The sequence below is a fragment of the Nerophis ophidion genome, linkage group LG10, assembly GCF_033978795.1.
Source record: "Nerophis ophidion isolate RoL-2023_Sa linkage group LG10, RoL_Noph_v1.0, whole genome shotgun sequence".
Taxonomy (NCBI): Eukaryota; Metazoa; Chordata; class Actinopteri; order Syngnathiformes; family Syngnathidae; genus Nerophis; species Nerophis ophidion.
In genome coordinates this window covers 22,429,400-22,441,360 of record NC_084620.1, presented here as the reverse complement: position 1 = coordinate 22,441,360, position 11,961 = coordinate 22,429,400, and the positions used below count along the sequence as shown (strand labels likewise).

The window sequence follows — 11,961 nt, the reverse complement described above, 5'->3', positions numbered from 1 at the left end:
CACAAATGCAATCCTCATCATGTCATGTCCTATATGAACGGATGCGACTGTTGGTGGCCTAACTAATGTCGCCCCTAAATATCGCGGACTGTTTCGGATCATTTCAGATGATAAAAACGCTCCCGGCTCCTGTCAAAGTGCCCTTGAGCACAGCAGTTAACTTAATATTGGTCAGTGGGAGGCTTTGCTCACAATGGGTGGTGACATCATCCAGTGTGTGTGTGTGTTTGACCTCCTCTGAGCCAATTAACCATGTTTTATCATTTAAATGGTAAAAAGGGTGAGATGGAAAGGGGCGGGGGTATCAATTACAAGATGATTGACTTCAGTCCATTTGTTCGTGTTCGTGTTAGTAGATAATAAAAAAACAGAATATATTTGTTCATCATCACACACCAGATGGACCATACAGGCCCAAAATATCTCATCCATTTACTGAACACCCCCAACCCTAAAACCTCTAACGTCCTACATAGACTGAGCCAGACAGACTGGACCTGTCCCTACTTTTTATGATTGACGGCATGGCCTGAATGAGCTGCAGCACAGTTGTGTGCATTAAAGCCAGACAGTGTGTGTCTTTGTGTGATTTTGGTGGGTCGGGGGGCAGTCCACTAGAGACAAGGGCCACCGAAGTCCTTTATTGATCCACAGGGCCCCTTTAGGCAACTAATCAAATAAGGGGACACGAGAGGCAGTTGGAAGTTCCTCAAGTTTCAAAGACCACCCCCATCCCCTACACTCAAACCCACCCAGACAGACATTGGACCAATCTGTTGTCTAAGTGTGTGTGTGTGTGTGTGTGTGTGTGTGTGTGTGTGTGTGTGTGTGTGTGTGCGTTTGTCAAAGTGACATATGGGGACATTTTTATGAAATTTCACCTTACATATGAGGACCTGTTGAAATATGGGGACATTTTCCATGTCCCCATATTTCCCGCAATGCTATCGTGTTCTAGACCCTCCCAGCATGTTCCCAGACCAAAAATCTCTAAAGTCTTCATTTGTCAAATTTTCAGAAAAAGTGTGTGAAAGTGTGTTTAATTTTTTTGGTCACCTTCGATTTTGCCCCTAGTGGCCATCTTTGCTATTATGACACACACACACACACACTTGTCCTCATATGTCATATGTCCTCATATGTCATGTGGGTCAGAAACTCACACACTCCAACATTTTGAAAAACATCTAACCATTACAGCAATAAACATACTCTTGAATTCTGAATCAAATAACAACACATTTTCAACTGATCTGATGATCTCATCCTTTTTAGTGTTAGTTTTATCTATTAATTTGGTTTATCTGGAGAGGATTTGGGCTAGACAATTAGTAATAAAGGGATTATGGTGATGATTTAATTTGTTTGATTCAGTATTTTACTGTATTGGACTTTTTGCTATTCTGTTGACTAAAATACAATGCCGCACAATAATTGCTTTAAATGTGCCTGAAATGTAGGTTTTTGCATAAAAAAAAAACAACCTTCAACCTTGATTGAGACAAAGGCAATAATTCAAATGCAATTCAAACTACACACAGTATTTAATATTTTCAAATGGTTACAATAGCACATTATTTGGGTATTTTTTATCTTTGGGGCAAATTTAGGATTAAAATGGGGGTTGTTTTTGGAGGTATTCACTTTACATGGTGTTCAAGATGTTTACTTCCGCCCACTCTGAAGAGTCTCGGCGTCTGATTGGTCCAATTTTCAGTTAGGCGCCGCCTGATTGGCCGCTGGACGATGTCTGCTCCTAACAGAGGGCTAAATCACTAGTTAACTATTTTCATCATGGAAGTTATACAGCTCATGTATCACACTTAATATTGAATATATATATAAAAAGGGTTTTCCAAAAGGACCATTTATAATCGAAATACAAAACTTCACACACGATTTTGAGCACAACAGAGCGCTCAGTGAACATCACTTCCGGGACCTGCATCACCGGAGGGGGACATCTATCTTGGCCACAAACCATCTTTGACAGTCTTCGGCAGCATGGTTGAATCAGGTGAGCATAAAATGGAGTTTAACGTAATTAAATAGACCAATGTTTTTTTAACATAGGAAAATAGTTCATTATAATCAACAGTTAAATGTTGTTGTTATTAATTGCAATCAGATTTGATTTTATGAGGTTAAATTAAGCATTTCAGTTCTGGGCCAAGGCCAAGGCATTTAACATTTTTTTTTTAAAGTTGCATGGAAGATTATAAGTAGCAGTGATTGTCACACACACAAGGTGTGGTGAAATTATTCTCTCCATTTGACCCATCACCCTTGATCACTATGCTAGTAAACATTTTCTTAATTTTAAACAAGACAGACTAGAGTTCTTCAAATTGTTTATACTTTTTCTCAAATAAAAATATTTCAAGCTGATAAGCACTGTGGAGTAGGCATGTTACTGATATTGTTACATTAGTTCTTTGTTTGAGAAGCTTCATGTCTGCATTGAGCCTAAATTTAACAGTTTTTGAAGGGTTTAGTTCTTTGTTTTATTTCTGTGTCACTGACTTTTTTCATTTTTATGTGTGGATTTGTTAGGCGCATCAACACATGATATAGACATCGTGCCCAAAAGAAGAGCGAGACGTAATCCTGAGGCTGAAGCCACCGAGTTTATTTGATCTGGATGTGACAAGTCTTGTTTTAAGGCCCAGTGGATCAATGATTGGAAAGGTATGTCTTGTTATGTAACATATCAATGGTAACTGTATCAACATCTCATTTGGATCATTTCCTTACTGTCTAATAGAGGTTGTATTATATGGCTTTAATTAGAAGTGTTTGGAATAACAGCGTTCCACGTCCCAAGAGCTAGCTTCTGTAGCCGAGGATCGGACCGCCAAGTGCCCTGCCTTCGGCTGCCGCCCAGCTCACAATGCACCTGACCTCTATGGCCCCTCGGAGTCTTGTTCACGAGTGGGGGAAGAGTGGATCGTGAGATCGACAGGCGGATCGGTGTGGTGTCTTCGGTAATGCGGACGTTGTATCGATCCGTTGTGGTGAAGAAGGAGCTGAGCCGGAAGGCAAAGCTCTCAATTTACCGGTCGATCTACGTTCCCCTCCTCACCTATGGTCATGAGCTTTGGGTCATGACCGAAAGGATAAGATCACGGGTACAAGCGGCCAAAATGAGTTTCCTCCGCCGGGTGGCGGGGCTCTCCCTTAGAGATAGGGTGAGAAGCTCTGCCATCCGGGAGGGACTCAAAGTAAAGCCGCTGCTCCTCCACATCGAGAGGAGCCAGATGAGGTGGTTCGGCCATCTGGTCAGGATGCCAGCCGAACGCCTCCCTAGGGAGGTGTTTAGGGCACGTCCAACTGGTAGGAGGCCACGGGGAAGACCCAGGGACACGTTGGGAAGACTATGTCGCCCGGCTGGCCTGGGAACGCCTCGGGATCCCCCGGGAAGAGCTAGACGAAGTGGCTGGGGAGAGGGAAGTCTGGGCTTCCCTGCTTAGGCTGCTGCCACCGCGACCCCACCTCGGAAAAGCGGAAGATGATGGATGGATGGATGGATGGTATAACAGCGGTATATGAAAACGATGTTACTAATGCTGTTACTTTTACCGGTAACGAGTAATCTAATAACTTTTATGTACGCTACAACGCTGTTACGATGCGTTTTATGTAATCTGGCATGCTACTTTTGATGTGATTGTATGTCAACAAGACAGCGTTAGAAGCACAAAAGGTTTAGTGCAGGTAATATCTTTTTACTAATGAAAGCAACCCCCGGAAGTAATTACGAACACGATATCAAATAGAAAGAGGCCTCATCCACACGCAAACAAAAACATTCAACAGAACTATCTTAACTGCCACTGCTAAGCTAAAAAATACAGCTGAACTATTTTGCTATGTCTGGGCGCTGACGTCCCACGTCACTTGGCAAAAGGCACAGCTTTTTAAAGGCACACACACACTCTGCTCTCATGAAATGTCTCTCAACTGCATATGCTAGATATTTAAAACTTTTCTTTTTCAAGTAACACATTAATTACAAACCCCGTTTCCATATGAGTTGGGAAATTGTGGTAGATGTAAATCCAAACAGAATAATTTTTTTTACAAATAATAATTAACTTAGAATTTCATGGCTGCAATACGTGCCAAAGTAGTTGGGAGAGGGCATGTTCACCACTGTGTTACATCACCTTTTCTTTCAACAACACTCAATAATCGTTTGAACTGAGGAAACTAATTGTTGAAGCTTGGAAGGTGGAATTCTTTCCCATTCTTGTTTTATGTAGAGCTTCAGTCGTTCAACAGTCCGGGGTCTCCTCTGTCGTATTTTACGCTTCATAATGCACCACACATTTTTGATAGGACTGCAGGCCGGCCAGGAAAGTACCTGCACTCTTTTTTATGAAGCTGAACACGTGCTGAATGTGGCTTGGCATTGTCTTGCTGAAATAAGCAGGGGCGCACATGAAAAAGTTGGCGCTTAAATGGCAGCAAATGTTGTTCCAAACAGATGGGTAACTTACAGATGTGTAAGTTACCCATGCCTTGGGCACTAATGCACCCCCATACCATCACAGATGCTGGCTTTTCAACTTTGCGTCGATAACAGTCTGGATGGTTCGCTTCCCCTTTGGTCCGGATGAAACGGTGTCGAATATTTCCAAAAAAAATTTGAAATGTGGGCTCGTTAGACCACAGAACACCTTTCCACTTTGCATCAGTCCTTCTTAGATGATCTCGGGCCCAGAGAAGCCGGCGGCGTTTCTGGATGTTGATAATTGGCTTTCGCTTTGCATAATAGAGCTTTAACTTGCACTTACAGATATAGCAACAAACTGTATTTAGTGACAGTGGTTTTCTGAAGTGTTCCTGAACTCATGTGGTGATATCCTTTAGAGATTGATGTCGGTTTTTGATACAGTGCCGTCTGAGGGATCGAAGGTCACGGTTATTCAATGTTAGTTTCCAGACATGCCGGTTACGTGGAGTGATTTCTCCAGATTCTCTGAACCTTTTGATGATATCATGGAGCGTAGATGTTGAAATCAGTAAATTTCTTGCAATTGCACTTTGAGAAAGGTTGTTCTTAAACTGTTTGACTATTTGCTCACGCAGTTGTGGACAAAGGGGTGTACCTCGCCCCATCCTTTCCTGTGAAAGACTGAGCATTTTTTGGGAAGCTGTTTTTATACCCAATCATGGCACCCACCTGTTCCAAATTAGCCTTCACACCTGTGGGATGTCCCAAATAAGTGTTTGATGAGCATTTCTTAACTTTATCAGTATTTATTGCCACCTTTCCCAACTTGTTTGTTGCGTGTTGCTAGCATCAAATTCTAAAGTTAATGATTATTTGCACCAAAAAAATGTTTATCAGAGTGAACATCAAATATGTTGTCTTTGTAGCATATTCAACTGAATATGGCTTGAAAATGATTTGCAAATCATTGTATTCTGTTTATATTTACATCTAACACCATTTCCCAACTCATATGGAAACGGGGTTTGTACTTAATTTAATAATTATTTACATTTATGAAAGAGTAATTCTGTTTGTAAATGAATTTTTAGTCAAGTAACGACTATTATTATTCCTTTTTAAAACAGATATTCCAAACATTGTTAATTGATAAACTGTTTTATCAGGATATGGTGTATTTGCTCTTGCATCAATTTAAAAAGGTTCTTTTGTGGTCGAGTACCGAGGGAAGTTCATCTCAAGACATGAGCAGGACAAGAGACAGAAACCCTCTATAAATATCTTTACTATTTATCTGGCATTATATGCACATAATGTTAACAACAAAAAGTGCTGATAATGTTATAATTAATAAGTTCTAACATTATTTTTATGTGTTTTGTTGCAGACACCAACTGTTGATGTTCTATCTCAACATTCTCCAGATTCATGTGAGCGATAAACCGACTTCATCCCTCCAACAGGTTATTACTTGACTATTTTACTATCCATCCATCCATCCATTTTCTACTACCTGTCCCTTTTTTGGGTTGGCGGGGTGTGCTTGAGCCTATCTGAGCTGCATTCGGGCGGAAGGCGGAGTACACCCTGGACAAGTCGCCACCTCATTACACGGCCAACACAAATAGACAACATTTACACTCACATTCACACACTAGGGCCAATTTAGTGTTGCCAATCAACCTATCCCCAGGTGCATGTGTTTGGAGGTATGATGAAGCCGGAGTACCCAGAGGGAACCCACGCAGTCACGGGGAGAACATGCAAACTCCACACAGAAAGATCACGAGCCCAGGATTTAACGATTTGTGACGCACATGCACTAACCCCTGTTCCACCGTGCTGCCCTAAATCTGCTAAAAACTTGACACAACCTATACTTCAAAAGACATTTAATCCTTTTAACCTCTCACAGATCAGTTTATATGACAACATTTTTTAAGCGTACATCCATGTTAGTCTGTGGAATTTACAACTCATGTTTAGCAAAACAGGAGATGTTACAGGTCAGCAACATGAATTCTATATGTGATCACTTGTCATGTACTCATATTGTTTGAACTAAAAAAGACTTCAGTGTGTTTCATATAAGGTCCTCATATTTTTCTGAACCACATTAGTGTGTGTTACAATGTTTAATTCAAAGCTTTAAAATGAGTGTTTCAATCCAGGTCCTCATATTTTCTGAACCACATTTTAGTGAATGTTACATTCTTAAATAATAGTCTAAGAGCTAAAACGCTATAATAATCTTTACTGTTTATGTAGAATTATATGCTCAGAATATTATCAACCAAAAGTGGTTGTTAATGTTATAATTAATTAGTTCTGACATTATATTTTTTGTGTTTTGTTGCAGACACCAACTGTTGGGGTTCTATCTCAACATTCTCCAGATTCAGATGTGAGCGATAAACCGACTTCATCCCTCCAACAGGTTATTACAAGTCTATTTTTACTATATCTGCTCTAAATGTGACCCAACCTATATTTTGAAAGACATTTATTAATTTTAATCTCTCACAGATCAGTTTATATGACAACATTTTCGTAAGGGTACATCCATGTTAGTCAGTAAGGAGTTTGGAACTCATGTTTAGCAAAACAGGAGATGTTACAAGTCAACAACATACATTCTACATGTGACCCCTCGTCATGTCCTTATATTGTTTGAACCAAGAAAGACTTAGGTGTGTTTCATATAAGGTCCTCATATTTTCTAAACCAGATTAGTGTGTGTTACAATGTTAATGTCCAAGCTTTAAAATGTGTGTCTCAATTCAGGTCCTCATATTTTCTGAACCAGATTTTAGTGTGTTTTATATTCTTAATTAATTGTCTAAGAGCTGAAACTCTGTAATAATCTTTACTATTTATCTGGCATTGTATGCTCAGAGTTTTATCAACAAAAAGTGCTGATAATGTTATAATGAATTAGTTCTGACATTATATTTTTGTGTTTTGTTGCAGAAACCAACTGTTGAGGTTCCATCTCAACATTCTCCAGATTCAGATGTGAGCCATTAACTGACTTCATCCCTCCAACAGGTTATTACATGTCTATTTTTACTATATCTGCTGTAAATTTGACCCAACCTATATTTTGAAAGACATTTATTTATTTTAATCTCTCACAGATCAGTTTATATGACAACTTTTTCGCAAGGGTACATCCATGTTAGTCAGTAGAAAGTTTAGAACTCATGTTTAGCAAAACAGGAGATGTTACAAGTCCACAACATAAATTCTACATGTGAGCACTCGTCATGTCCTTATATTGTTTGAAGCAAGAAAGACTTAGGTGTGTTTCATATAAGGTCCTCATATTTTCTGAACCAGAAAATGTGTGTTACAATGTTAATGTCAAAGCTTTAAAATGAGTGTCTCAATTCAGGTCCTCATATTTTCTGAACCAGATTTTTGTGTGTGTTACATTCTTAATGAATTGTCTAAGAGCTGAAACTCTGTAATAATCTTTACTATTTATCTGGCATTGTATGCTCAGATTTTTATCAACAAAAAGTGGTAAGAATGTTATAATTAATTAGTTATGACATTTTTTTTTTGTGTTTTGTTGCAGACACCAACTGTTGAGGTTCTATCTCAACATTCTCTAGATTCAGATGACAGCCATAAACCGACTTCATCCCTCCAACAGGTTATTACATGTCTATTTTTACTATATCTGCTCTAAATTTGACCCAACCTATATTTTGAAAGACATTTATTAATTTTAATCTCTCACAGATCAGTTTATATGACAACATTTTCGTAAGGGTACATCCATGTTTGTCAGTAGGGAGTTTGGAACTCATGTTTAGCAAAACAGGAGATGTTACAAGTCAACAACATAAATTCTACATGTGAGCACTCGTCATGTCCTCATATTGTTTGAACCAAGAAAGACCTAGGTGTGTTTCATATAAGGTCCTCATATTTTCTGAACCAGATTAGTGTGTGTTAAAATGTTAATGTCAAAGCTTTAAAATGAGTGTTTCAATTCAGAAAATGCAGTGCCTCTTGTTTACAGCCGGTTTCTGCAGCGCTGTTTTCATTTATCAAAGTATTTTTTCGGTGGTCGTGTTTTTGGTACATAACTTGTAAATAGTGCGCAAATAATAGGCTATATATATATAAATACATTCAAACCCCGTTTCCATATGAGTTGGGAAATTGTGTTAGACGTACATATAAACAGGATACAATGATTTGCAAATAATTTTCAACCCCAATTCTGTTGAATATGCTACAAAGACAACATATTTGATGTTAAAACTGCTAAACATTTTTTTTGCAAAGAATTTAGGGATTTTACCATCTACGGTCCGTAAAATTATCAAAAGGTTCAGAGAATCTGGAGAAATCACTGCACGTAAGCGATGTACTGCATTAAAAACCGACATCAGTGTGTAAAAGATATCACCACATGGGCTCAGAAATACTTCAGAAAACCACTCTCAGTTACTACAGTTGGTCGCTACATCTGTAAATGCAAGTTAAAACTCTACTATGCAAAGCAAATGCCATTTATCAACAAGACAGAGGAATGCCGCGGGCTTCGCTGGGCCCGAGCTCATCTAAGATGGACTGATGCAAAGTGGAAAAGTGTTCTGTGGTCTGACGAGTCCACATTTCAAATTATATATGGAAATTGTGGACGTGGTGTTCTCCGGAACAAAGAGGAAAATAACCATCCGGCGCAAAGTTCAAAAGCCAGCATGTGTGATGGTATGGGGGTGTATTAGTGCCCAAAGCATAGGTAACTTACACATCTGAGAAGGCACCATTAATGCTGAATGGTCCATACAGGTTTTGGAGCAACATATGTTGTCATCCAAGCAACATTATCATGGACGCCCCTGCTTATTTCAGCAAAACAATGCTAAGCCACGTGTTACAACAGCGTGTCTTCGTAGTAAAAGAGTGCGGGTACTTTCCTGGCCCGCCTGCATTCCAGACATGTCTCCCATCGAAAATGTGTAGCGCATTATGAAGCGTAAAACACGACAACTTAAGCTGTACATCAAGCAAGAATGGTAAAGAATTCTACTTTCAAAGCTTCAACAATTAGTTTCCTCAGTTCCCAAACGTTTATTGAGTGTTGTTAAAAGAAAAGGTGATGTAACACAGTGGTGAACATGCCCTTTCCCAACTACTTTGGCACATGTTGCAGCCATGAAATTCAAAGTTAATTATTATTTGCAAAAAAAAAAAAGTTTGAGTTTGAACATCAAATATGTTGTCTTTGTAGTGCATTCAACTGAATATGGGTTTTAAAGGATTTGCAAATCATTGTATTCTGTTTATATTTACATCTAACACAATTTCCCAACTCATATGGAAACGGGGTTTGTGTATATATTAGGGCTGGGCAATGATTAAAATTTTTAATCGAAGTTAATCGCACTATTTCTCTTATTAATCGCGATTAAATGCATTGTATACGCAAAGCCCAATAATGAATTCAAAAGTAGTGTGTAGTGCACCTTTATTGGAATATTCTCCCACATGAACAAAAGCGCCAAAACATTTGTTGTGCAAACACAATTTAAATCAGTCCTTGTTAAACAGTAACAGTTAAATAGCATATTTAATGAAAATCAACTCAAAAAATGTAAATACAAACATTTAAGCTTATTGCCACTGCCAGGGTATTTAAGTTATCCTGTTTGTTATGGAAAATAAATATAAACTACATACAAATCTCTGAGCCACAATCATAACATCTGAACAGGCAATTTCTGAGGTAACAGCAGAAACATTTTTTTTTATCAGGGATCTTATGTTTAAAAAACTTATATTATAGGTAGTGGGCTGTTTTAGGGAATGTTTGATCAAATTATCCGTAGTAGCAATATTAATAATGTTGTGTTTATTCTGCGTAGTGGACTTAAAATAATTATGACCATATCTGTTTGCTTGGTGCTTTGATATACTGAACGCATATACATGGTACTATATTGTGATGTTATGAGCCTGGGAAAAAAAAGAACTACCCTACCCAGCATGCAACAGGAGTGACGAGCATGCGCGGTAGCCCGGTATAGGTTGTGTCGCCATGACGACATCTTGTATGTTGTGATATGCACGCTCTGAAAGCAAATGTTAAGAACTCAGCCAACACTCCTCGTCTGCATTATTGATAAATAGACAGACAACACATATACTCCGCTGCTTCACAAAGCACAATATGTTAAATGTTTACTTTTACAGTTTTCTAATTCTTCCTTTCAGATTGACAGCAGGACAAATCGCTGGAAGTGGGTATGTCTCAAGCTTCTTCCACTTGGTCCACTCCAAAGCGGGGTAAATAAATAATCCACATCATTTACTAGAATATTATATTACGTTTTGCACCTTTTCACTGTGTTATAGTCATTATTCCTTCGGTAAGAAATTGTATTTTGTCTCCTTTATGACAGCTGCAAAGGGGAAGAAGTGGAAGCAGTTGAATGACACATGTTGCATTTTGTAACTGGCAACAAAGTACCAGGTAAAAAAGATTGTGAAGCCTGCCTCCATAAAGAACTAGTAGCTCTACAGGACAGAGATTGGCTTGCCATCAAGTACTACATCCATAACAGAATTATATTAAAAAAAGGGAAAAAAAATGTTTTCCCACATCTTCTGTGGTAGTTTGAGTATGTTACCAGCAATTAAAAAAGCAAAATAAACAGCAAGCGTTTTGTATTTATTCCAGATAATTCTTAGTGACAAAATCCACAAAAACAATTCAGTTACACTTAGTCGACAATTACATTTTTACCCATGTTTCTTTTAAACTCTTCTTGGTTTTAGATTACAGTAGCATGGGATTGGGATTTTTTTTTAAATGACAACACATCAACTAAACCAACTCAGGTGGTTTTGTTAAGTCTCTGATGTCATTAGCCTCATATGTCACATGAACCTGAAATCTTAAACACTCTGTGACGTCATGGTCATCATATGTCACATGAACCTGAAATCTGTAACACTCTGTGATGTCATGGTTGTCATATTTCACAAACTTGAAATCTTAAACACTCTTTGACGTCATGGTTGTCATATGTCACATGAACTTGAAATCTTAAACACTCTGTGACGTCATGGTCATCATATGTCACATAAACCTGAAATCTTAAACACTCTGTGACGTCATGGTCGTCATATGTCACATAAACTTGAAATCTTAAACACTCTGGTCTTCATTTGTCACCTAAACCTGACAAGTCCTCATATGTACCATAAAAATCAGGTTCAGAAAAAAACAAAAGAGTTGCAAAAATCTCAATAGACCACTGTGTTTCTAAAATTCTGGTTCACTAACCGTCTGATTCCCAGGCCTGCAGGACCATTGGAAAGGCATGTCCCCATATGTCACGTTTTTGTCATAAGTCCTCATATGTCACCCAAACACGTATGTGTGTGTGTGTGTGTGTGTGTGTGTGTGTGTGTGGGCCATCCATCAGAGCTCAGTGACTTGATGGCCCAACTCCACCATGTCCAGCCTCACAGATGGGCTC

At 38.7% G+C, this 11,961-nt stretch overlaps 1 long non-coding RNA gene across 1 annotated transcript; it reads left to right on the top strand.

The window, feature by feature from the left end:
- Window positions 1–1,678: 1,678 nt before the first annotated feature.
- Window positions 1,679–11,136, top strand: LOC133560390 (uncharacterized). Its single transcript, XR_009808436.1, has 8 exons — window positions 1,679–2,017; window positions 2,554–2,688; window positions 5,844–5,919; window positions 6,816–6,893; window positions 7,427–7,504; window positions 8,037–8,114; window positions 10,691–10,762; window positions 10,879–11,136. It is a non-coding gene; the product is annotated as an uncharacterized LOC133560390 (long non-coding RNA).
- The last annotated feature ends 825 nt before the right edge of the window (window positions 11,137–11,961 follow it).